This window comes from Phalacrocorax aristotelis, chromosome 6 (assembly GCF_949628215.1).
Source record: "Phalacrocorax aristotelis chromosome 6, bGulAri2.1, whole genome shotgun sequence".
NCBI classification, from domain to species: domain Eukaryota; kingdom Metazoa; phylum Chordata; class Aves; order Suliformes; family Phalacrocoracidae; genus Phalacrocorax; species Phalacrocorax aristotelis.
The window spans coordinates 62,367,069-62,391,592 of record NC_134281.1 but is presented as its reverse complement, the minus strand read 5'-3'; the positions used below and the strand labels follow the sequence as shown (position 1 = coordinate 62,391,592).

At 41.8% G+C, this 24,524-nt stretch overlaps 1 long non-coding RNA gene across 1 annotated transcript in view; it reads left to right on the top strand.

The window, feature by feature from the left end:
- Window positions 1–24,295, top strand: part of LOC142058381 (uncharacterized) — a 51,964-nt gene extending 27,669 nt beyond the window's left edge. The window contains exons 3-5 of the long non-coding RNA XR_012660949.1: window positions 593–649; window positions 20,307–20,838; window positions 23,082–24,295. This is a non-coding gene — a long non-coding RNA (uncharacterized LOC142058381). The remainder of the gene's footprint in view (window positions 1–592; window positions 650–20,306; window positions 20,839–23,081) is intronic.
- Window positions 24,296–24,524: the final 229 nt, after the last annotated feature.

Sequence of the window (24,524 nt, the reverse complement as noted above, 5' to 3'; positions counted from 1 at the left end):
GGTAAAGTCTCATTTTCTTCCATTTTTGATGCAATAGAGTTGTTATTTTTCTTTAACCATAAGGCATGTGCTCTCCTTTCCACCATTCTTTTGGAGACTCTGCTTTTTCAAGTCTAGTGATTGCTTTTAATCTTTGCCCTTTTTTTTGTTGTTTTTGCTAAGCATCTGATCTTGAGATACTTAAATCATGGGACAAATTTTAATATATAAAGAAAACGAACTGTTTAGACCCTTTCCACCTAGCTTCTCATTTTGTTTGAGCTAGTTTGACTATTTGCATTCTAAGAGCAGATCTGGTATTTTTTTCGCTGCTGTTTCCATTGCTCTTGTTAATTCTTCTGCTTTGGGCCATGTTAAAGTTGCTTTTGCCAGGAATCATCTTTGAAATCTCTCATTATTAACAGAACATTCATTCTCTCAGTACGTCCTCTGTGACATTTCTAAATGGGCAATATTCCGTTAGTGTTTTAGGCTGTCACATGCAGAGTTACAGTATCATACAGCCAAAATATCATATTGCCTCTTCCTATCATGAAATATTTTACAATGATGTTGGGTTTGATACGTATTACTCGTTCACAATCCTTTGCAGATCTTCTGAGGTTTGATCGCCTGGTTTCTGAGCCTGCTACAAACTGCTTAAGACAGGGTAAGTTTAATACTTAATACATTTAGGAAAATTGATTTATTTGTTCTCTGTAATCTTATATGTGAAAAAAACATTGGCCCAGAGTTTCAATATATTGCTGCCAATCCTCATTTTCTGCATTGAACTGTTCATTTTCCCTACAAACTGCCACTCTTTTTTCTTTTTTTGTTACCATTTTTATTAAAGAAACATTTAGTTTAAAAAAGCAACCTGTACTTAATGAAAAGAAATTCCTGCTCTATCTCAGCAACGTAAAAAATACAGTAGGGGAAAAAACCTGTAATTAAACAGCAAGCGAAGGTGGAATGGAGAACGGCTCCCTCATGTCTCGCTCATGGTTCATTTCCTGAGACACTATTTGTTAACCGTGTGGAATATTTTGCTCCGGGTGCTGCGGGGCAGTCAACCAGCGTGCCTTTGGAGTAGGTATACTTAAAATAATTTGCGTAATGACCATTTTCCATCACCAACTGCAATTTGGAGAGTCAGCATATAATTAACTTGTTTTCAAAATTATTGCTCTTGTAGATCCTTTGGGGAAACTATTAAGATTCTGGTGGTTTATATGTATTTTGTATGTCATTTTTTTGCAGCACAAACTAGAAACTTGCTATGTGGGGCTAATATGTATATTTATTTTCTCTTTTGCAAAAGTCATTGAGACAGATTTCATCTTCTCTGGAGCAGTTCATGTTTTCTTTCTACGTTGAGTGCAACACATTAGTTTGCTTGGAGCTATGACTGTCCATAGTTTTATTTTATAGGACAACATCAAGCATGAGCTGTGCAATGTGCCGCCTTTAGGTCTGCCAAGTGGTAGGCTCTAGAGCAGATAAACGATTAACAAAGCCCCAGTCTGGTGGCTAAATGCAGCCCTGTGAACGCCAGCAGCTGAAACTCAAATACAACTCTTACAGTCTCTAGGCAGCAACTGAAGACCAAGAACTTTGTGCAGTAGGAACCATTATTTGCGTGCAAAACTTGGTATATTTTTTCCTTGTTCATCCAAAATTATCAATAAAATAATAATTTGCCGTGTAGGGGTATAACTTAAGAGTCAGTCCTTATTAGACTGTCTTTTCTGGATGTGTAAGTTGGGTCTGAGGTCTGGGCTTTGGCCAGGCAAATTTCCTGATGTGTCACCTTTCTACAAATGAAGTGTTTGGCCTTGGGGTATAGCAGGGGCTGGAGACTCCTCTCAAGACACCAGGGCCAGTGCCAGCTCGGCAGGCCTTCTTTCACACCCTGGTCCAATCCAATCGATTACCCAAATCTTACGTGATGTAAGGGAATCTCTTTGGCACAGGACTGCTAGCTTGGCTAACAAAGCACCAGCTTAAGTCTCTGTGAGCCCCTCTCTGTCCCACTCCACTCGAGATCTCAGCTAACCTGTTTGGCTCTCCACCACAAAACTGAGGCAGAGAAAAGCTCCTCTGCCGAGCGGTGCTAACGCTACTGGAGAGCTGACATCTACTGATGCCAGCAGCATGTCCTTTCATGTCTTTAAAAGGGATTTCTATTAACCCCTTTGAAACGTCCATTAACCCTTCCATTAGTAAAATCTCTTCTGGCTCACAGTCTCCCTGCTTTCTCATTTCCCACTTTCTCCAGCTTATATTTTGGTTTTTGGTTTTTTTTTCCCTTCCTAATTAATAAGTAGGACCATTTTAAGTATCACAAGTTGACCCCATTTTAGCTGAGTTTTTAAGAGTTCAGTTTTGCTTTGCATCTTCAACTTACAGGCGTGCCTCTTCACAGGAAGGGTCTGGACAGAAGTCCCCAAACTTTGTAAAATGAAGTTTCTAACCTTAACAGCGCTTAGCTCTGCATTTTTCACTTTTGGCACAAATTATTTCTTTACATTAATTTCCAGCATTTATAGACACCAATAGTTTTATTTGCATGAGGATTAAAGAGAAAAGAGGTTCCAAAAATTATGCAAATTGAGGGTTACCGTCAGATCTGCCAGATATAACCTGTCTGGAACTCCAGAGAAGTACAGCAGAACCACTACATTTGTTTTAAGGTAGACACATAACAGAAGAGGAAAGCTGTTTTGGTATTTGTCTGAGATTTTTCCAGTACGGCCTAATAAAGTCAGGCACCAGAATACTCTTGCATTTCCAAAGAAATTGAGCTCCTATGTCACTTAATCATCTTTCATAATTCTAATATGGCTTTTGGTGTATCTTCTGTCTAGTCATAGATAATGTATGCTGCCCAAATAGAGTAGGAAACACCCAACTTGTATTTATTATTCATTAGAAGGAAAGATTTAGCTGTTTAAATGACACAATTGAAAAAGGCCGAATCTAAGACAAAGCCAGCCTGTAGTTTATCGGCTTGTATGGGGAAAATCTTTTAAAGTTATTTATATTTTATATTGCTCTACTCAGCAGTTTTTGAGGGTTAAATGTTTTGGTGATTTACGTGCAATAAACCTGGGCTCTTTTCCAGGATCTCCCAAAGGCCTTTTTAGTGACCTTGGGCAAGTTCATGGCAAATAAATAATGGTATTGAACCTAATTTCATCTTACAAAGGAAAGCAGCGTGGCTATATGTATAAATGTTTACATACTCATTTGAGATGCTGCAATAAGAGAGTCCTGTCGCCCACAAAATAGCATTGTTATTGGAGTGGATAAGACTGAATGATGAAGATGCTAACGCTATCTACTCAATCTGCATACTTGTTAGTGTGACATAAACACAACACTTCCCATCAAATACACTCCTCCTGACATGAATCAAGCTCTTTTATTAGTGTTCTACACTATTCATCAATCTGCCTCCCTGGCCTTGACTGCCAAATACAAAACGCTTGCTGATTTTCAGGGATGTCACTTGACAGCAATCTGCTCTTGGTTTAGAGTAATAGACTATCAGCAAACCACACACAAAAATAATTACAAACATTTAGAACTGAGGCCTGGGTATGTACTTTGTACCAGAAGTGCAGTTCTGGTACGTACTCCTGCCGTCAGTGGGGTTGCACTAGGTACATGCACAGAATTTGGACCTTCATTCATCAGTAGAAATTAACTGAAATGTTCATAGAGACTCACTGTGTGACGCTATGAGTTTCACTGTCAGACATGGGAGGGTCTGTTGCACTTGAGGATCTTTATCCATCCTTGCACACTGCATGATCCTTGTCTTTTCTTTTTTTCTCTGTTTAAAAAGTTGAACATTTTGGGTAGGCAGTCCGTGCAAAGACAGGAAGTCTTCATTGCTTACAATGTATAGATTAGCACAGACTTGGATCCTAAACGATCAATAAACCCCACTGAAGAGAATAATCAATGCAGCTGGCAAATATATTTGGCACTAAAGCTCAAGATAGGCAGTTTGGGGGTTTTAGCACTGGGACCGAGACTCCTTGACACTGGGGGAAAAAAAAAAATAATTCCTTTTTTCTCATAGGATTCTATCAGAAATCAGACTGAGATGACCTCTGTGTCATTGGCTTTGTTACTGTTATTCTAGGTTAATTAACCCACGTGTCAGTCCCATGATCTCTTAAGGGATTGTGTCCAGTGCTGTATGCCAAGGGTTGAGCAGTCACCCTCGCCTCAAGAAAAATCAGAAAAAGTGTGTCATGCGTCGGAGGTGCAAAAAGTCAAGGTTTGAAGTACAGAAGCAGCTGTAAACATCACACCTTCCTAGGTGTTTTGTGATTATAGGAAACCTGGCGTGCTGTGAGATTGTTGGCTACGAGGGTGCAGTACCATGGAAGGCCTGTTTGTGTTTACTGCAGACACATTTAATTGGATACACTGAAAAAATTGGAGATGATGAAGAAATGTGAGCATCACTGTGCATTTTGTGCTCAAATTGAAGGAAAAATGTTACTAGAAAAATGATTGCGTTATTTTTGGAAGGAATTTCTTTTTTCTTGAACGAAATGATGGCTCTTTGGAAGTCAGAGACAGGAGATTCTCCTCTGGAACCAATGTTTACGTGAAACAAAAAGGTAAAACCAATGTTTTGCTCTTGGTAGCAAAGCAAGATGCATAAATAGTTTCAGAATTTCCCAGTGATTTATTGCAGGCAAATTGCTGACACTCCCTGTGCCTGTTTTACTTGACTAGGAGGAAAATATTAACTTTTCTATCTCTAATTTTGTGAACTTCATCAGTTGAAAAAGCTGCTTATTATGTGTGTAGTAAGATGGGACTGTACCCTCTGTTAGAGGGTACGCAGCAACAAAACACAAGGAGGAAAGATAATTAATGCCTAGGAATTAAAGGATAGGGTTTAATTTAGGGGCTTGAAATCCCACGGTTTCACATCTCCTTGTTCTCCTTCCCCAGCTTGAGCTCTTGCACATACAATAACTTCTTGATGAAGTATTTTGTTTAGGACTTCAGGGACCACAGAGACCAGAGAGTGTACTCCGCTAGCTGCTCGGCTCCAAGGCTGATCTATAACCGCACCCGAGGCAGCAATACTGCTGCTACCAAAAGGGAATTCCAAAGAAGCTCTGTGGCTGAAATAGGTTTGATTTTCTATTCTTTAAATAACCAGTTCTGGAGCAAAGACATCAAATCTAATATTGAACAGTTCATGCTAATCATCCGTTAACTGTTCCTACAACTCTGCCTTCAGAATTTCATGTTACTGACGGTCAGCTTTATAACCTGAGATGTAGGGTTCCCCTAACTCAAGTGTGCTGGCATGCGGTTATTTCCCACTGAGAAGTCAGGGTGTTACTGGCAGATAGCAGTAGGAGAACAGAATGAAAAATGTGTATCTATATTTTCATTCCATTTCCTGCTTTAGGTAATTTTCACGTGGTCTCCTTATGTGTGGCTCCATGATCCATTCTCATTTGAAAAACACCCAAGATTTCAAAGGGGATTGGACTTGGTCTGTCTCCCTGCGTTTCTGATAATAGAGTTTACTGTTTACTGTTGTTTCATTTTGCTACGATGCGAGACAATAATTGTCTGTACCTCAATTTCCAGTCTGTAAAATGGGCATCATAATATCTGCTTTATACAGCAAGCTGTACGGGTTCACTAATGAACTCTGGAAAAATGATTGCTGAGGCTTTGAATAAAAGCACTATCTGTGCAATAACTGCGGGAATGTTAGGGACAAACTGCAGTCTTATATCCCAGACTGCCTGAGGACTGCCACAGAGAAAAAAAAGAAAAAGAAAGAAAGACCAGCTTAGCATTTCAAACATCCCCTGAAATGAGAGGGCACAGAGTGATCTGGGAGATGCCTGGTTTTTTAGAAAAAAGCTGATGATAAAGTTGTCCAGCATCAAAGTCACTTTTGGTATGCAGGGAAACTGATCTTCTGATATTACTTTGGAAAGAGCTGAGATAATTCGGTTCCTACAAAGTATAAATAGGTGACAAACTAACAAAATCAAGGACGTCCGTATCGGCACTGTAGTCGGTTTTATTCCTACATTGATGCAAACAAAACCTGTTAAGGCATTTGCAGTGTGCCCACACGTGTCACCTCCCAGTAGGACGGACACCTGAAGGGTTTGATTTTAAAACACCATTTAGAAGGGAATTATCAGTTGGTTTAAGGTTGTAGCTTTTGGTTTTAGTTTTCTCCTTAGGGGAAACGGAAGATAGATAACCAGTGAAAACAGGTTTGTTCCCCCGTCCAGTGGGGATCTGCTCTGCCTATCTGCTGCAAGTCCAATAGCTTGACTCTGTTCGTTTTATTAGATATATTTCTATTTAATCACTGGGCTCAGTTTTAATCTTCTATTGGTTCTTTTCCAGACAGTGCTTTGGAGCTGTTTATTAGCTCTATCCTTGTAATCCTAGATTTTTGCTGTTACACTGTTAAATGGAAATTTAGCTTTAAGACTTGTGGGAATTCATGCTGGTTACAACTGTGCTATCTGTACAGCTGGCTTTATACGATCCTTGATCCTGGTGGAGAATTGAGAGTTGAGAAAGGTGGATTAGGAGAGATGCTGGACAGCGAGTGTTTCACAGCTGGCAAAGTGAGCATTTTATTTCAGATGCCATTCTAATGGCCACCGAGTGCCTCTGGTGTCAGGACGGCATGCGGGAGAGGCAACACACGGCAAACACCGTGAGACTCCGGCTGGTGGATGGAATTGGGGTCACTTGGAGAATTCCTTAACTTACTGTTAATTTTTCTGGCCCTGATTTGAGATTCTGCCGTAAACGTTCTTTGTTCAGTTAGAGATTTAGTTTGGATTGCAAGCGAAAATAATCCCACCACCTTTAAAATTTAATGAAAAAGAAACTAGCTGTTAGCAATAATTGCAGTATGTTGGATAGATGAATTCCACTGGGAAGAAAGAAAAAATATTCCCCAAGGGTCTCCGTGATGGTCTTTAAAAGCAAAATGTATGTGAGGTTAAAGTAGATCTGGGTGACTTTGAAGGCGACTCTGTCAAATGGTGATGGGAGGCTGTGGCCGGAGCCGTTTCAGCGGGTGTGGTCTGGAGGAGAAGATCAGCACTTCTTGTTGTGTTCGTATACACAGCGCAGTGCTGACAAGCCATGTTCACCTGGCTCCTGTGGCCAGGAGCAGTTCTCGTCCCGGAGACAGAGGGTCCATCCTCACCGGGAATCGGTAACTACGTAAATTTGGGTCCTGTTTCGCTCAACACTAAACACGAACATGCCAGCACCAGCCCCAACACCACCGCGCGGTGCGGTGGGAAGGGCTGCTGCTCTTGAGATCTCCACCGCTGCGGAGGCGCCCGAGCCACCGCCCAGGGTACTTGGACAGGATTCAGAGGGTTGTTTCACTGTCGGTTGTGTTAAAATGCCAAACTGATATTGGAAGTATTTGAGCTTTTTCACTACTGTACAGCTAGTTAAGCAATACATGTTTTTCTAGTAATGCTATTTATTGTCTTTCCTGATAAAGAGACAACTCCTGAAAATGGACACCTCGAATGTGCTGAGGAGATTTCCTGCTAAGGTTTAACTTGCGCTGCAGTGCAGTCATGTACGTGACTACAGAAACTGCTAAGACAGCTGGATGCTGCCGGTATGATATTCGGTTGTACAGGACACGTTTATCCTTACTGAATTCTGTGTTGTCATGGATACGTTGCCGTTGGCACCTGGACTAGCTAGTTTAAAACCACCTCGGTTATGTCAGTCGTACTGCAGTTTCTGCAAAGTTTTGGTCTACTCTGAAAGTGAACAGACTAAGGATCTAGTGTGGTACGGAAGTGTGTGTTAGCAGCAGAAAGCCCTACTCTCCTCCTCGCATTCCCTCTGACGTTGCTGGTTTAATTCTGAGAAATGCTTTTATTGTGAAGCACTGTAGGGCACACTTAGGTTTAGATCTTTCATGCGGGACATTTAGTTGCGTTAGATATTGCACGATATTCCTGCTGGAAGAGTCCTTTTTTGGTACTTTATTCCCCATGACTGTCCTATTCCACCAAATTTCAGCGTAACCTTTCTGGGAGAAATATACTGTAAATATTTGTATTTATTAATGCAAATGGCAATCGCATAGCTAAATCCCCATGCACTGGACTAAATATTTACCCTTCTGTGTAGATTTTAAGTGTATTCAAGGACAGAACAATCATTATCAATGTTGTGAAACAAAAGGTGCCATTTAAGAGCTGTGGACGTTTCCTTATTATTGAGTGGGAGAGTTTGAAACTAATATGAAAGATGGTATTAGAGTGGGCTCTAAAACGTAAACATTTTCTGCCTTAGAGTATTTTAGTCATCATGATACAACGCTCTCGATTGCCTGGTTATCTATTAACACAGCAAACCTCTAGGAAGCCCTATACATGTACCTATACATGGTACCACATGGTAAAAAGCATTCAGCTTACTGGAACAGCACCTGCTTGAAGAGTTAATAGTCTAAGGAGGCCAACTGGACAAAGACATAGGGGAAAAGACAGATGCAAAAGGAAGGGAAGTCTCCTGCCAAGGTCACAGAGCCAGTCAGCGGAACCAGAAACGTACCTATTGCTTCTTAGTCTCCACCGAGCACCGACTACACAGACCCAGGCAGCCACAGTTTAAATGGAAAGCGCCAGTACAAGGAACTTCTTTCCCTTTGGTGGTGTTTCGAAGGTGACGGTGGGAAAAACATCACCAAACTTTCCCCAAAGTGAGACCGTAATTCCCTCAGATGTAGTTTGTGCCGCCTGCTCTTGACGGGGTCAATCAATGCTACTGTGTTTAAAGATAAACGGCACAGCTTTGCATATACCCGTGCTAGCAAATGTGCCTGCTGCAGCTTTTATAGACGTAGTGACAAAAGGGCCAGTAACGACGAGACTGGAGTAGATTAAATGTGGAATACCTTGCTGAACTACAGCTCGCTAAAACCAAAACCCTGTCTTTGATTTACTAAGCCAGGAAAATAACTTATAGTTTAGAGTTGCTTTTCTCTTCTTTTTGGGACCCAGGAAGGCTAATACTTTTATAATAACTGTTTATTGAACGTCTGACTTCATGATCCTGACCTAAGCACTGAACAGGAGACCATACAGGAAATTTATGCCTCAAACCAGCATAGTATCTCAAACTATTATTGAATTGTAGCACTACAATATAGCTCACAATAAAGCTTGTAACAGCAGTGAGTTCTTCGCAGCTCTTTCTCTTTAAAATCTCCTGATACACTTTTAAATCAATTTATAATGGGAAAACCTTTTTCCCAGGGCAGTAAATAAAATGTTTATGGAGAGGAGAATCCTCTCTTGCCCCGCTGTGCCTGAGCAATGCAGGAATCGCAATAGATCAGGACTCTCTCACTTCCCCTTTGAGGGGAAGGGTGACTGGGGGGGATGCTGTCCCAGCCACCACACAAACCCTCCTCGGGGCTACACGGCCCAGCCTTAGAGCCCACGCAAATATTCATAACTCAGAAGCGCCCTTAAAACCCATCCTGCCGCGGGCAGCAGAGCTGTGCTTTGTGCCCCTGGATGGAGTTCCTCTCAGCTATGAAATAGAGGAAAGATGATATAATTAATAAAGGTTTAGTTTTACGTTGTTTTTTTTTTTTAATAACAAACTAATAGCTGACTTAAATCCAAACAGTAGTCCTAAAACCTGGGAATAGAGAGAAATTCAGATTCATCTTCAATTTCTGTATTCTAGTCCTATCTTTTCAATAAGCAATAGTTCAATATCAGCTCTGCATCTGAAGCCAAATGTCAAAAACAATAATAACAAAGCATTCGTACAGGCCCTGTACGTCTGCAGTAACACTGAGCTAGTTTGTTAATAATGAAAATAGCTTGCAGGGTTTGGAGAGGTAAATTGTATTGCTAGGTAAGTGAAAAGTGTCAGTATCTATTTTTATTACCTGGTTTGCTCCGAATCAGGGAAAACCTCTGGTCTGTTTTTAACAAGCTAGACTACAAATGTAATCTAAATAATTTACATTTCGTATTCATGTAAGCTTCTCTCTCCGTAGGAGATTTAAGAGCCTTGTTTCTCCTATAATACTGCATAGAGGCTGCTTACCAGGATCGTAAGGTATTTTGTGCTAAACAGAAAGACAAAGAAATTATAGTTAGGCATGTTTATTGAAGGAAAGAGGTTGCTCAGTAGAGATTAAATTTTTAGGGGATTTTGATGCGGCCTTTTAAGAGCATGCACAGCTGATAATTGGTGTAACTTGTTCTCCAGTCAGGTCCAGTTGGTAGAAAGCATATCCCGCCTCCAACGCAGCGTCCTAAACATCGAGTGCCTGCTGAACTGTGCAAAATCCTGTCGCAAATCACAAAGTTGTTAAACCTTCTCGTAACCTATTTATTTTTTACATTTGAAAAAATGCCCCTTTCTCAAAAATGGACGAATTTTTTTTTTTCTAAAACTGTTTTTAAAATGACATTTGGAGGGAGAATTTAATCTCAAATATTTAAAGTGTGCTATAATGACAGCAACTGCATGATAGTTACATTGAGAAGCGCTTTGTAATGTTAACTATGGATATTGCTGTGAGCTCCATCTATATTGAAAATGACATAAGTAAAAAAGGAAAATTCATTCTCTCTCTCTCCTTTTTAATCTTAAAATGCTCCTTCAAATAGGATTAATTTAATTTGTGTCTATAAGAAAACTTTGCTGGGCTATCAGGCTTGTGATTTAATGGACGAATTTCTGTTTAAAGAGATTAACTTCACCCTGGGACTTCGGTGAAGGCTTGGCTCATTGTGCTCTGCAGTAGGAGTACATTTCAGAGCTGTGGGCTTTGATGGAGAGCCGCCTGCCCTCTGCTCCGGAGAATGCCTCTCGGGGGAATGCTCACCACAGTACTTTAGATGACAACCACTTCCAGAAAGCGTAATGGATGGTAGAGCAAGCGGTGAGATAGTTTGACCCTTGCCAGTTTGAAGGCTTTAAAATTGCTGACCTTACGATAAAATTACAGTTGGGTTTGGTTTTTTCCCCCCTCCCCTGTGTAGAAAATGGCACGCAGGTGTGCTGTGATCTTTACCAGAAAAGCTTGCAGCTAGGCGTCCTGGAGCTTCTGTGGAAGGAGAATTTCCTGTGTATAGTGTGTCTTGGTGAGGACAGACATGTGGGTCCCTGCCATGGAGCTGTTGTCCTGTGAGAGATCACGCAGCAGAGAAACGGTTCTGCTTTCAGAAGGTTATAAAGTTCTGTCTTCTGTCTCCATCTGGACAGCCAAGAGTGACGAGGAGTCTGAAGTGATGCCTTGTGCTTTTGTAGGTATTTCGAAGTTGGCTTTAAAATCGCTGCTCTAGGGCCAGTTGTGCTGTCGCAAGAACATGCGGTGAAAGTCACCCTATGACTGACCATCTCCTGTGCGGCCACGGCTACGTCGCTAGTGCCCTCTCAGCTCTGACACGTCTGCTAGGTTACAGGCACAAAGGTGACCGCGGTGCTGACGTGTCTTTTGGGTTTTCCTTGGTGCACAGTATAGAGACAGAATTATGTGAGGTTCGTACGCCTGCTTTGCAACAATACTGAGAAATTTTGCTGACCTAAACACAAAATATACTCGCCTATTTTTTAGTCAGATGCCACTGTTAGAAAACTAGCATTTCACTCATGCATAAAAATGTTATTAAAAAGTAAAGAAGCTAGACTTTGCAATGTAGACAGACACCCGCCCACCTAGACTGGACGGATAAATTTTATAGTTGTTTTTGTGACTTCTAAGGCTTCAGCTTCAAGTGCAAAGGGTTATCAAGAAAACAGTATTAATCAAATTTATCCAATTCTGCAAACCTTTCCTATAATACTCTCTACTGGCGTTGTACAGATCTTCATAGTGTGACAGACAGAATTCATTTTTGGGCTTCACCACTCAGGATTAATGAGGTTATTCTAAATTTGCGTGGGTAAAATCTTCATACCGCCTCATGCTGCAGTACCTGCCTTAGTATGCAGAGGGGCAGATGTATATACACGCATTCATCCAGCTTATTTCTTTATCTTTAGACTTACAGGGCATAAAGCTTAAGATCTAGTATTTTTAATACTTCAATAGTCCTAAAATGTCCATAACTATAAAGGCAAATGGCCTATGAAATGATATGCTTAGCATCTTTAAGGGAATAATGTGTTTAGAGACCCAATGAAATAAGAGTAAATCTGTCAACATAAGACCTACTTTAGAGAATGTGATAATTTCCATGAAGTTATTTTTTCTACAGAATATCAGGAAGGCTGTTATTCAGTTAGATTAAAAGCCCATTAGAGAGATGTAAGGGAGTGGGGGGGAACCAAATATGCATTTTAATTACTCGAATTAAACAAAGGCCGTGAAAAAAAAAATTCCAATTGGCCGAGCCAGCCAATATTTGGTGTAATACAAGTAACTAATAAAATTCACACAGCAATGAAAGAAAGTGGGGATTTCTCAGTGTCTAAATATGAAAGTGGTATGAATGCTTATTCAAAAGCAAAAAAAAAAACATTCTGAGGGCTTTAAGTTTGCACAATTAAGTCATTTCATTTTCTTTTGTGCTTGCTTTTATTGCTAAGCTCAGATTTGTTTCAAAGCATTTAAAAATGCAGGAATCAGTGGGGGAGAGTGAAGGGTTTATACTTATGCCATTGGAGTATTTTATGAGTAATTGCAAAAGTCGCAGTATCTAAGACATCAGTGTGAAAGAAAACCTTACAGTAATTGGAAGAATAATATAGCAAACAGCAACAAGACACAAAATATATATGCTGTAATGGATACAGGAAGTCAGCCAGTTCTTAAACGTAGAGGTATCACTTCTGCCTGAGGCAGCCTGAGATGTAAATTTTGAAACGGGAAACGCGCTAGGAACGTAACCTCTAGGTCTGCTCTGTTCTTAATATCATCCCGACGTCATTCGTTGACCACCTTCCAAGGCGGGACGGACTCTGCAGGCCACCGGCCTAATCCTGAGGGGTCCGTCCTACGTTAGCTTCTTGCACTGGTGGGAGTGTCAAGCTCTAAGCTTGCCATGATTTCAGCAAAACAACCAAGCACTGGGAAATTCCATCACACTACATGTTACTCCCGTACGTAAAGCTAGACATGCGCTTAATGTCTCTGACACGGCAAGGACATGAATTACAAGGTTATATTACCTGAGTTGGAGTAGTTGACCTCATGGCTGTGTGTTTTCAGCAGATTTTGGTACCTTTTATACATACACCACCCTAGCGAGACATGGCCATCGTTTTGGGCCAGTCGGTGCAGATTTGCTTCTTTTAAGACTAATATTTCAGAATTAAATATCAGATCCAGTTCAATAGTATACTCAATTCCAAATACGAACATACCCTCAGAGAGTGAGAATAGAGGGAAAGGTCAGATGATATCATAACCGTTGCTAGGAACAGCTACAGGGTTTGGGAAATAGGCTGAAGAGAAGGAATGTTACTTGGACAGGAGCCAGACGCCTGCACTTCGGTGAAAAATTTTTCTGTAAGTTCTAAGTACGCTGTTTCCATTTCCATCTGATAAGGATCTTTGGGGATTGCACCATCCAGCTTTCACGGGTTAAAAGCACCAGCGGCCTCAAGAATGTTCTTCGCCCGGGTTTGCCGTAGTTAGAAATAGTGGTGTTGGGCTTCAAAGCAGAAAGACCTATAAAGACAAGATCAAATGGTTAATTAAGGTATATGTTTGCTCTCGTCCTTCATTTAGAGAATGAAAACATTCTAATGGGATGTATCTTTTGAATGATGTAGCTATTATTATGTTATCTCTAATTATGTAATGAGATTTGGTATTTCAGGTCTACTCAGACGCCTTTCAGGTTTAGTCCCTCAATGGATTCAATAAAGTGAATTCATTGAGATGATGTGTTGAAGATTAAAGAACTAAATCTTGCAATTATTACAGTCATAAAACATGCTATGTAATAAAACTGAGAAGTATTTTATGGCACGATTTAGCACCTTTGGTAGTCAGTGGTAAAAAACAAATGAGATTGGTCCTAATGGATTTTCCTTGAAAATCAAGGAAGCCAAAGCGAGTTACGAGATCAGTGTCATCAGGGCACATAACCTAAGCCTCTTAACATGACTACGATGCAATGCAGATGCTTGCAAGCATTTCTGAGGTAGGACTGGCGAAGTAAGCTCTCGAAGGTGCGGGCCGTGTCTCGGCATATCGCCGTGTCGAAGCGAACGAGCCCGCTGAAAGGCACGGCACCGAGCCAGGTGCCCCGTTTTGCTAAAGAAACCAGGAAACTGCAGGACGTTGGCTGGCATCTCTATAGGACTCTGCACCTGAGCTCTGTGGGCAGACTAGCTTGGAGATCACCACGCACCTCTCCAGCCTGCAATCGCAGGCATTCACTTAGTTTCCAAGTTTTATACAGAATTCCGAAGCATAAAATACGCTGTTTATTCTCCACAGCGTTTATTCGTTTCACATAGTAGTTTCCACTACTCTCACTGCCATTCCTCTTGCCAGCTCTTTTAAAAAGTGTAACCTACTCAATTACCATCTTTCATTATAATCCCAAATTTATAAATAAAGGAAAATGCTTTAGAAAAAAAAAAAATCAGAGCACTTGGCTGACTACGGGGATGTGTTATTACAAATCTCTTTGTTTGCTGTGAGAGCTTGTCTCTTCCTCCCAAATGCTAGTCTAATTTTCATAATAATGATTTTAGCTCTCCTTCCTTTTTTTAAAACAACATTAAATTAAAAAATGAATATGTTCCAGCGGTCAAATCTGTTGGTGGGAAAACATACTTATTCTTAATGGGAGTATAACCTTATTAAAGGCTGAGTGAAAACTAAATGGTGTCTTTACAGAGAGAGAAACAATGCAGCTTGTTTCTGCCATAATTCGGGGCGGGGAGGGGGGGAGGTGTGAGCTACAAACAAATCTGTGCTATGGAGACAAGCCTGGTGTCTAACAGGATGCCTTGTGTAAAGGAATGACTGCAGGAGCAGCGACGGATAGAAGTGGGTGATTGGCAGAAGAGAGGCTGCTGCGGCGACCCTTGGAAAAGCACAGCTTTCTTCCTTAGAGTCTGTGCTTCCGTGTCCTCCACTGGGGAGAGAAATCAATGCACATTTCCTAAAGTGTATAACCACGGTTTTTCTAAATGGGAACTCGGCTTTCGAATATCCCTTATGCACAAGAGGTAGGAGCTTTCTCTTGCTAGTGAATCACACACCGCTGAAAAATCTGCAAACCCGATTCTTAGGTGGCGGCAGACGGACGTTTGCTGGAACTTTGTTGATTTACAATCAGCGCTTTACTTTCTGCAGCATTAGAAAACAGTAATGGATGTGCAAGAAGCACTTGGGTGCTCCTCTGCGATGATAAAGGATCATAGTAATTTCAAATTTCCTATCTGAAGTTAAAGCAAGTATGTAAAATAAGCAAGCTAAAGAGATTTATTTCCCATAGACTTCAAAATGGGCTGAGATTTGGTGAGGTTGGTTCATATTTTGAATGGAAAAGAGAAATAACGCGGGAGAATTTTTTCAATGAATATTTTTAATTAATATTTCTTTCTTTAAAGGAAATAGGAAGGGTGCGGAGAAGTGTTAAAAATGGGGTATGTGGGCACCCAAACAAGTAACCCTAGCATTTAAATATGAAGTCAAAGCTGACTGAATTGCAGACAGATTCTAGCTATGGCTCTTTTTCTCACAAATCCAGTTTATTCCTGGGGGTTTAGATGGTGATTAGTAGTAAAAATGTGTATTGCTTCCATAGCCCCCTTCTGACGCGCGGCAGACACCCGCTTTGCAGGCAGGGACAGCGAGCGGTTCCCGGTCACGCCGTGACGGGGCGGGGGGATGCCGGCCGGGCGCTCCGGGCGCCCCTCTCGCTGGAGCCCGAGGTTGTGCCGCGGGGACACCCAACGCACGGCGCCTCATCGTGCCTCACCACGGGAGCCTGTCGTGGTGAGGCCAGGGGGTAAAAACTATAATAAATAAGTAAACCTCGAAAAGAAACGGGTGGTTTTTTGTAAGCTGTGGTCAAGCACACAGAAGCTGGGTGTTTGAAGGGACACTTATATCAGTATCTAGGGAAGTAGGCAGTACAGTAAGATGTCATCATTGCTATGGCAACAATTTTTTCCAGATCAGTGGATAAAATGCTGGTTTCAAACTTGAGTCTATAACTTGTGAGTAGACTTATTTATCCTCTGTTTTATTTCCTCCTGTAGCCTCAACCACCACAATGCAGCTTGTAAAGAGCACAGTCTAACAGCTCATGAAGCATGTGGGTTCAACAAGTCATCTACTGACACAAAGAATTCAATGGAAAACTAAATAATAATAATAATAAAATAACAGCTTGCCATCTATGGCTTCTTTCATCAGAGAAGCTCAAAGAGCTTTGCAAATATTAATTAAGCCTCAGAACACCCTGATAAGCATCTTTCTCTTTCCTCTCATTTTCTCCCTGTAACTAATATTAATTTCTGGATTACAGTGAATCAGAACTACAAATGAAGACAAACTGGAAGAGAAAAACCACCTGTGTACTGTTTTAAGGTTACCCACAGAATCACAGGCTGTGCCAGTAAGACCCATGGCTGCCTTTGATGCTGCGCAGAGTAACCTGTGCACCTGCCCCTGCCCCCTCGTTTCATGAAACATTTCCTGGGCCCACAGTGCGTGCAGCCATCTGATCGGATTTTTTTATCAGCATCTAATCCTTTCCTAACCAGTAAGCTGTATCGATTGTTCCTACTGCTACATTTACATTCTAACACAGAGATTTAGTCAAAGTGATTTTTTTTTTTTATTCTTATTTTAAGAAAGTATTCCCCAAAGCTTAAGAAAGAGTTCATATATTCTAGTGGGCAGAAGGCTGGTCTAGGATCTAGAGATCTAATCCTATTTGCAATTGTAGCTTTGGAAAAATATTTTAATCTCATTACTTCAATTTCCTGCTTTGGAGAAGAGATAAATAGTATTTGTTTATTTTCAGGGGTTCTAGAAGAGTTATTTTAATGACAGTGTAGCTGAGGGCTACATGTGCTGTCTCAGAACAGGAATGAGGCAATTTTCTATCTATCTATCGAGGGATTTATTTATTATTCCATAGTTTTATGAACTTGACCAGGCTGATTTGGAACACTCTACAGAGGACAAGATTTTGATGAGCTCTTTTTTCTACAACCTTGTCAGCAGCTTCAGCTTCCTAGCCTCGCTTTAATCAACTAGAGGAATAAAATAATCTTAATTTTTTTCCAGTGTAAAGTCAAATCTTGTCAGGCTTATAGCAAGCACACGGCGTCGTTCCCAAGTACGGTTTTCTTTGGCTCTTGGAGTACCAATTCCCGTTTCGTCTCACCATCGCTTTGCATTTTGGGGCCCCATACAGTTCTTCCAATCCAAAAACTTACCTGCTGCCGCTAGTTGTCCGTACCAGTTTTTCAAACACAAGAAGGAGCTGGAATGGTCTCTGCCATCTGGCCCGGTGCAAGGAAGAATGTCTGAATTGAAATTATTCACAGAAAGCTGTTTCAGCTGGTTTGTGCTGTTATTTCAGACAGTCAAATAATTTCCGCTCAGGTAAAGACGACTCCGTGTGCCACCGGACAAGCTGCGTTTCTTCAGGGCTGTGTGAAAATCACTGGTTTGGCAAACAGTCTCCCTGGCTTCAGTTGCATTTGTTCTCATCTTCTGAGCTTTACGCTGAATTTCATTTTCAGACTGAACTTGAAGATCTTAAACTGAAACTCTCCTGAGCAGGGAAGCAGACGTGAGAGAGGGAAGGGAGGTGAGGTGAGTTTTAGGTAGCCTGTTTCTCCGACAAATATTTGTCGCTCATTGGAAAGTTGCACGTAATTTAACAGGAACTTAAAACCCAGTTTCCTACCAAGATGCCTCCTGCAGGCTGGCTCTGTGGCACAGGTTCCGACACAGTTAGGTGCAGGTGCTCTTGACAAGAAGTAAGGGCTGTAAACGTGTTTGTCATGGTTCTGCTGTGCACAGTTTTAGCGAAACACAGCATTGCTTAAGTCTAGCGAATTACACGCAAATATTTGATTAGCTGGTGCAGAATAAAATTGCAGATGATCTTTTGCAATGCAGGAAAACATCTGAAGTTGTTTTCCTACCTGTCCGTGAGCCCGAAAGGAGACTGTATTTGGGATGGATGCCCTTCGAGTGCCTGAGCGTGGGCTGTAGCCTCCTAAAACTTCTTGCTACTCTGGGCAGTTAGCAGTCAGACTTTGAGAAGCGCAGTTTAGTAGTAAGGCCTGTGCTAGTGAGTGCCCAAGTCACTTGGGTATGTACCACCTAGGGGTACTCTCTCTGTCTCAGCTATAATATCTGGGCCTTGGCACTCCCAACTGTATCCTGGAGGAGTCTCTCTTTCCAGTGCTGTTTTGGGGATTAGCCTCCCTGACAGTGCTCTCAACTGCACGTGAGCTGCTTGCCAAAAGCAGATGGTCTGTGTGTGACTCCCAGGCCTAACTCTCTGCGTTGCGCTAGCAAGGGGGGAAAGGTGGCGTAAGGAAAATCTGAACTGCGATCTATTCCCATTGGCAGGGCAGAAAACTAAAAGCTCTTATTTCAACACTGAAAGTCTCATTCAAGCCTTAACATAATGTTAGCAAAGAGAATTTAAGTCTTAAAATTACTATCAAGTATTAATAAAAGGCAAATAAAAGCAGCCAGAATCAATTTTCTAAAATATTAAGACTAATAAGGTAGACATTTTGTGTTGCTTTAAATCCCCAAATTAAGAATCACTCACTTTTCAGGTGGAAATTTTCGTTTGCTGAGATTACTCATTTGTGCAAAATTCGGTACCTTTGCAATTCTCTCCAAGTCTGTGGCCCAAATCTGTGATATTAGCAATTTCAAACATGTGTGCACGTGTTTTAAATTGTATTTCACAGACCCTGTATAACAAATAGCTCCAACAGTCATTCGCTGCTACGTGAGCTCAAAGAGCAAATGTACAATTCTGGTCAGTCAGAACTTGCATACTTCTTTGTAAAGCTGTAAATCAAAACTAGCAGCTCAGATGAGGACTGCATTCTCTTAAAATGGCTCTTGCAATTTAGAAGTCTTTTTGAAGAATCTTTTGACTTTCAAGGATAAAGTAAAGAAAAAAACTTTGTCATCAATTTCATTTACCATAAAAAAATCCTTGCTAGCTGTTGTGGACTGTTGCATCTGGGGTTGTTTAGCCTGGAGGAGGCTGGAAGGGGAGACCTTATCGCTCTCTACAACTGCCTGAAAGGAGGTTGTAGCAAGGTGGGGGTTGGACTCTTCTCCCTAGTAACAAGCGACAGGACAAGAGGAAATGGCCTCAAGCTGCGCCAGGGGAAGCTTAGGTTGGACATTAAGAAAAAACTTCTTCACCAAAAGGGTTGTCAGGCACTGGCACAGGTTGCCCAGGGAGGTGCTGGAGTCTCCATCCCTGGAGGTATTTAAAAGAAGGGCAGACGTGGTGCTTGAGGATATGGTTTAGTGGTGGGCTTGGCAGTGATAGGTTAGCGGTTGGACTTGATGATCTTAAGGGTCTTTTCCAACCCTAACAATTCTGTGATCTCAGAGAGATCAACGTTATATCACAAACACCATGCCAAAAGCTGCATGTTTTGCAGCCACTTATGAATATAATATCCAGGTAATGATTTAGTCATCTATTTCCCATAATTTTGTAGGACAACGTAACACTTACTTATAGCACATATATAAAATGTACTATTTTGGCTGAAGCACCTTAGCAGAGCCATCTCTCAGCGTTTCCTTCAGGCTTCATGTTTCATCGCTTTGCTATTACTGGGGACTAATTAGCCTTTCCCAACAGAACGATGGTACTAGAATATGAATTAAGTCCTGCAGCACTCCCTTTCACATGTGGGATCACTGGGTTAATCTCGACATGAAACAGTTTGGTTACTGAATGGAAGAGCTGCCATGTGGGCTAAAGCTGGCAAAGTCAATATATTTTAAGAGATTTAGTAAGACACACTCTTCAGAAGTAGCTTCACAAGAACTGTTTGGTCTGCAATAATTTAATAAATCTGAATTACTTTTACATCTAATTGGAGTGCAGCTTTACTTTCCATCCTTTCCATTTGCTGGATAACAAAGACCTAAAGTAATTGAGCGTAATCCTTCTGGGCTGTCACCCTGGGAGCTGGCAGAGCAGGGAGGGTGCTAGTTCAAGAGTTTTCCTGGTGTATTGCAGCTACTACAGAAACATTAAATGAACCCCAAGTTGCTAACCTGTGGTTTCTTTATCTTTCTCTGACAGAGAACAGCAGCCTGATGCCGGGGCTGTACATGAAGCCTGCACCGGGGTCTGAGTTCGGCATCGGTAGGGCCCAGGTTTGGTTTGGGAGCTGAGGTTAACCTGAGGAGGAGCCCTAAATCCCATCCCTGCCGCCGTTTGGGGGTTCAGCCAAGGCTGCACACTTGTGTTGGTTGTTGAACAAACCCTGCCTGCTTACTGCCATCTGAGTGCTTGTTCACTGCTAAAATTTTGGGCATCCTACGAAGTGCCAGAACTGAATTGTCCCCACAGATGCCATGTGTCGAGTGCCCTAATGCCAAGATGCTCACGTGAGTGGCTTCGCGTTGCTGACTCTCCCAGGCTGGCAAAGGGGCTTGCATCCTTGTGCAGGGCTGCGGGGAAGTGCCTGCGAGGGAAAATGTGCATCAGTTGCTTGAGCATTTTCCGAAGGGACAGCAGCCCTAGACTGGAGCTGGATGCGTGACTTGTGGCTGGAATGAAAGGCAGCTCCAGCTGAAAGCAGAGAAAATGTGACCCTCGTGTCAGAAGGGAGGTGGGTGTTGGTGGACAAGTATTCTTGGTGGCAGCTTGCTAGATACTGTGTCTCAGAAATGGCTAGAACAGTCATTTTTATGTTTGTTTTCCCATTGAATGGTCGTTGGCCTACCCAGCTATACACACCCCTTATTGCCAGAAGGAGAAAACTGTAAAGCGATTATTTCATTTTAAGTAAATATTCTCTGCTCTTACACTCGTCCACTCTGAAATAGTAGTTCAACGGCGGTCACTGAAGTGGGTCAAACTTGTTTTGCCTGATTTCTAAGTAAATTTATCAAAGTGGATTCAAACATCCAACCCAAATGTTATTTAGTTTACCTTCCCACTTATAAAGGGCCGTGAAAGAAGCAGCATGGTTAGAGAGAAAAGGAAAAACCTTTGGAAAATATGAAAAAGAAATGGGGGTGGGGGCCAAGCAGGAGATTTTAGTCCCTGCCTGCCTATCTTTCCATAGGTACGCAGGCTGAGTGCGATCACTAGCTATCAGTTAAGTAGCCTAGGGTCTAATTTTTAGCCAGAATGCATCTTTCTGCCTGTAGATGGTATTTAGTATTCAAGATATCAAACATATTTTCTTTTTTTTTTTTTTTCCCTCAATACAGACTAAAAATAAACATTAGCTGCAAGGGGAAAGTTGCCAATAACTAATAAATCTTGCTATGTTCCCAACACCAAATTTTCATCTGCCCATGTCTTGCCTGTTGCCTCACACCTCTTGCCTTTACTGTTGCAGTTGTGGAGGCCTTCCATGAAAGCACCTGCTTTCATTTGCAGAAGGGGGTAGATGAGAATTTCTAATGGGGATTAAGATACATCCTCTCCTACAGTGGCCAAAGGTGAGCAGAAGGAGGAGCCTTTGGCCCCTGCGGCTGCAAGGGGGCAGGTGGGGGATGCCTCCTCCTGCCCTAGAGCCGCGGGACAGTCTTTTCTAAGGACTCTTCTTCCCCAGTCCCTCCTCTCTGCTCCATTCTGCTAAAGCCTGTGAAAGCGAGATGGCAGCCTGCTCTTCAGGAATTAATATGTCTGCTAGGGTAGCTGTGGGGGGCTATGCTGAAAGGCTGACAGGATATGTATAGCCAAGATACACAATTTCTACAGTTTTTACTTTTTAATTATTATTTATTTGTTATAGAGTAACAAAGATACCAAAAATGTCCCGAGATTTTTTTCAAGTGTGGCTCCTGTTAGAGCTAATTTTACTACACCTGAAACATTGCAATCATGCCTTTTGGGTTTTTTCACTGAATATTTTCAGTCGAACTCTCTGTTGTGACTTCATTTTTTTCCCTTTATGTTTTTCTCTCATACGGAATGACAATTTCTTACTATGGGGAGCAGGTGTACAGGAACAATTAGGCTCCCTGTTCAGTATGCAACGTAATTTAGTGCTCGGATTACATATTCTGTAATTGTGTGTGTGTGTATATGGCCAAATATGTACTTTTCAGTAGCGATTAACCTCCTGTCAACATATGATACTGTAACTCTACAGTGTTTGTATAACATGTAGCCAAATCCGTAAAATTCTGAAATCTGATGATTTAGAAAACTTGATGTGTTTTTCAAAACCATGCTAAGTGTGCGCAGAGGGGATCAGGAGGTCGGCTGGAGCGCCGTGCCTCCTGGCTTCTGTGGATGCTTGAGGCGATGGCACCGCTTTGCAGGGCTGTTGCCAGTTCTGCTGCTGTTCTTCCACCAGCTCTAAAAAACGTATTTTGAAAACTGGCAGATCTCCGCTAAGAAGAGTTTTAGCCTTACTGGATCTTGTAAAGTAGTAGTGGCATTAGATTATGCTTTTTATATTTTGTCTCTAGCTTCTTGACTACTGCACTGAAGGCAGTCTGCAGATTTTAAATTCGAGCTGATGGATAAAATTGTACAGCTGAAGAGACACGAGACGTATGGCAGGTTTGAGGCTTGCAATAGGCCTGTTCACCTCCCTGTGCTGAATGGCTGAACATCAGCCAGCAGTGAAACACCCGTCCAGGTCTAGGTCTAGCGAGCTGGCAAACGGCTGCTCCTTGCGATGCTGAGAGATGGGAGTTTTTTGGTAGGAAATATTATTGTCCTATCAGTCTGTGGATGTTACTGCAATAGAGCTAGCGGCTGTTCTTTGGGGATTTAAATAGGATTTAATTGTTCCACTTTAATTCATGTCATGCTTCAGCCTAACTTATAGAATTTGGAGAGAATAAGACTGGATAAATCATGTTTTATTATCTTCTTCTATATTGCCAGGTTTCCTATGATGGAAATTTTACCTGCCGTCAAGGGCCTCAAAACTAGACTTGATTTTTAACATTTTCTTTGGATGAAAATGCAATTGGCAGAGGGAAAATACTGTCTACAGGAAAGGAAGAAAAGACTTCTGGGAAAAAAACCAACCATATAAGCAGGAAGAAAAAGCAGGAAAACTCTAGGGGGAATACTTGTTGAAGATAATGCTATCACAGGTTGAAAGGAAATTATCTAAAAAATAATCATCAAATGTGTAATTTCCAAGTACTGACTTTACCCAAGGGCATAAAAGGAGAGGAGCTTTGAAACTTTTACCTCTCATGGTAATATACCTTCATCAGATGTTTGCCATTTTTAACCTTTAGAACTCTCGGTCATTAGAACTCTTGCCTCATGACCATGAGAACCACGGAGCCATAGTATTTATTGCTTTTCCTATAATTTTTATCACAAGCCACCGTTACCATGAGATTGAAAGAAAGAATGGAAAGCCACTGTCCACACACCATACTGTTGAATAACCATGTTGAATAACCATGAAACACCATGCTGTTGAATAACGGTGGAGCATGACATGGAGAGGATTGCATCCTGGCTGCAAATAGCAGGTGTTTGCTGTTGTACAGAGGAGGAGAAAATACTTCTGAGGTCTCCAGAATCTCTTCTCTGAAGCTCTGGCGCTCTGGTAGGATGATGAGCTGGAAGAGGATCAAACCACAGGCACTGCGGAGGCGACAGTCTTGGGCACGGTACCTTTGATGGTGCGCTGAGAGGACCATTTGGCTAAATATCGGACACATATCACGTAAGGATAAACTCCCTTGGCTTCAGGGGGCTCTGTCAGCCCGTACAAGCAGTGCCTCTGGCTGTAACTGGTCTTTTCTGGTTCAGGCACGTATGCGGTTTCTTCCAGATTTGACGTCCATGTTTAGGACCGGAAAAATATCATGCACAGAGAAGAATGACAAGAGCCTTCAAATACCTTACAGTGCCTAAGGCCTTGCTTAGACCTTGCGCTTCGCAGCTTGCGATGACCGTTTTCTCCAGAGAGATTCAGTTCACTCATGACATTATTAGCCACTGCCTCTGTGTCACACTGATGTTATAAAATCAGTTATGAGGTCCAGCCGAGCAGTTGTGCATACAAAAATGTGCAATATACAAAATGATGCTAACTCACAGCGTTTGATTAAAAAAATGTGTTGTTGAAATGTAAAAAAAAAAAAAAGCAACGTTCCCATGACTATTCAGAGAGCTCTGTTAAAAACAAAACGACAGAGTAACAGAATACCTTCTCGTCATGGGAAGAAGTCGCTATGGTCCTGCGTTACAGAAACAGCAGTATGGACACTGTCCATCAGTCTGACGTCCCTGCTCGCCTATAGCCGCTGGGTGATCCCGTGATGTCCCTGGTTCAGAGCCGCGTGACGCAGGCTGCGGGCC